At 43.4% G+C, this 2,861-nt stretch overlaps 1 protein-coding gene across 2 annotated transcripts in view; it reads right to left on the reverse strand.

The window, feature by feature from the left end:
- Nucleotides 1–2,230, reverse strand: part of LOC120360113 (uncharacterized) — a 35,121-nt gene extending 32,891 nt beyond the window's left edge. Inside the window, exon 1 of one of the 2 annotated variants that reach the window (XM_074385567.1) lies at nucleotides 1,990–2,230. The gene's annotated coding sequence lies outside the window, so the exon portion shown is untranslated. Of the gene's footprint in view, nucleotides 1–362 lie in introns of both variants that reach the window. The other variant, XM_074385566.1, reaches the window with a different exon arrangement.
- Nucleotides 2,231–2,861: the final 631 nt, after the last annotated feature.

The raw sequence follows: 2,861 nt of genomic DNA on the forward strand, positions 1-2,861 counted from the left end.
GGCACGAGACACCATGCCCAGCTAATTTTTTGTATTTTTAGTAGAGACGGGGTTTCACCATGTTAACCAGGATGGTCTCGATCTCTCGACCTCGTGATCCACCCGCCTCAGCCTCCCAAAGTGCTGGGATTACAGGCTTGAGTCACCGCACCCGGCCTGGAATTGTTTTTTTAAAACAAACTGAAAGCAAATCATCCTCAGGCAAAAAGTGAATCAGAGCAGTCTCAATGTTCTGGGCAACATGTACCACATAGGCTGAATCAGAGACAATATTGACTGGTTCAGGAAAATCCTGAAGTACAGTCATAACCACTATAAGCTCAGCATGCTGGGCTGAGGCAGAACCAGTATGAACCACTCACTCTTGTAGTCTTGTATACGACGCACGAGCATTTGAGGAAGCATCAGTAAAAACAGTCACAGCTTCAGGCAGTGGAGCTTGTGCAGTCATGTTGGGCAGAATCCAGATTGTGAGTTTAAAGAAGGGAAAAAGCTTAACGTTAGGGTAATGACTGTGAATTATTCCTGGAAAGTTAGCAAAATTTACTTGCCAAGTGACACAGTGAGTGAAAGCTTGGCAAACCTGTTATTTAAGGGAACAACAATTCTATAAAGCTCCAGGCTAGAAATTTTAAGGTGTCAGCCTGTCCAATCAGAACAGAAATTTGGTCCAAATAAACAGTAAGCATTCTCAGAAAATGGTGTGGAAGAAAACATCATATCAAATCCTGTTTTGGAGTAATGATTTCTGTGGGAGAATAACACAAAGGGTAATTGGGGACTCACCCGAGTGATCTGGGCTTGTTGGGTTTTGTCTTCAATTAGCTGCAGCTCAGACTCTGCCTCAGGAGTTAAAGAGCTTCTGCTACCTAAGTCAGGATTTCCTCATAAAGTAAAAAGATGTTTGACATAACATAGGTGAGAATTCCCAAGGGGGGCTGAATCCAATTAATATCCCCAAGAAGCCGGGCGCGGTGGCTCAAGCCTGTAATCCCAGCACTTTGGGAGGCCGAGGCGGGTGGATCACAAGGTCGAGAGATCGAGACCATCCTGGTCAACATAGTGAAACCCCGTCTCTACTAAAAATACAAAAAACTAGCTGGGTGTGGTGGCGCGTGCCTGTAATCCCAGCTACTCAGGAGGCTGAGGCAGGAGAATTGCCTGAACCCAGGAGGCGGAGGTTGCGGTGAGCCGAGATCGCGCCATTGCAGTCCAGCCTGGGTAACAAGAGCGAAACTCCGTCTCAAAAAAAAAAAAAAAAAAAAAAAAGAAGATCGAAGCCCCAAGGATTGACTGGAATGGGAGTGATTAAAAGATAGACAGTACCCAACTGTCTCTCAGGGCCCAAACAATTCAAAATGGGAGAGCTGTCATCAACCTCAGAAGCCTGACCAGCACTCACTAAACCGGTGGAAGTAATTCCTTTGGGCCAATGAGGAGGCCACTCATGCAGGGCAATAACAGAACAGTCAGCCCCTGTAGCAGTCATCCCAGAAAACTTTTTGCCCTGAATATAACCAGGACAGGACGACTGTCAGAAACAGCACTCGCCTAGCAGGCAGGTTTACCACAGTTATCTGTGCTCCCAAACCCTCCCATTCTTATCTCAGAGCTGGAGCCAAGTCACATGTATGAGGAGTAGCTGAGCTATGCAATCTCCCTGCATGGAGGCACACCAAACAACAGCAGAGCTGATAACAACGTGAATTTCCCCAGTATAATCAGAGTCCATAACACCGCCATTACGGTTACCTCTATTTTCTTCTTCATTATTTATATGGAAACAGACTGAGGCTTCTGACTCCTGCCTTGGCACCTATGGGGTCTCCTGCTCACAACAACCCTTAATGATATATTGGAAAAATTAATATTGTTAAATGATTATAAAGCCCAATGTGATTTAGATTCAACTCAATACCCCTAAACATCCCTATCAATTTTTGTTAAACAAACAAACAAACAAAAAACAAACTGGGAAAAGAGGCTTACATCTGTTGGCCAGGTTGGTCTCAAACTCTTGATCTCAAGTCATCTACCCATCTTGACCTCCCGAAGTGCTGGGATTACAGGCGTGAGCAAACATGCCAAGACCAATCCTCTTCACATAACTCTTTAATGTCAATTCATGCTTGACCTGAATGTTAAGTCAACTCAAACTTACATCAATGCTCAATTGACTCTAACGTCAATTAATGCTTGATGGTTTGCTGGACTCAGTGCATTTGGAACAATTATCTCAAAAATGAATTTTCCATCGTTCTGCAAGAAGTGACCTTGGACTGCAGAGCTTTCCACACTTAGGAAATTTGTAAGATTTCTGCCCAGTATGGATTCTCTGATGTCTAATGACGTGTGATCGTAAAGGCTTTGCAACAGTCATAACAGTTGTGAGGTTTATGAATTCTGTTTTCCCTAAGATGAGGCTTGACTGAAGACCCTGCCACAGTCATAACCTTTGTAAGGTTTCTCTCCAGTATAAGTTTGTCAATGAACTGCAACAGATGAATGATGTCTGAGAAATTTGCCACCTTTATCACATTTGTAAGATCTCTCCTCGTTATGGATTCTCTAATGATTTCCAATAGCTGTAGCTTTACTGAAGATGTGATGACAATCATTACATTAGAAAAGTTTCCGTATACCATGGATTGATTTATGGTGACTAAGTGTTGAATGCCCCCTAAAGGCCTTGCCACACTCATTACACTTGTAAGGTTTCTCTCCTGTGTGGATTCTAGTATATTCTGCCAGGGGTGAATTACGTCCGAAAGCCTTGTCACAGACCTTATATTTGTATGGTTTCTCTCCAGTATGAACTTTCCTATGTCTTTCAAGCTGTGATTTGCTTCTGAAAACTTTGC

This window comes from Saimiri boliviensis, chromosome 14, assembly GCF_048565385.1.
Source record: "Saimiri boliviensis isolate mSaiBol1 chromosome 14, mSaiBol1.pri, whole genome shotgun sequence".
NCBI classification, from domain to species: Eukaryota; Metazoa; Chordata; class Mammalia; order Primates; family Cebidae; genus Saimiri; species Saimiri boliviensis.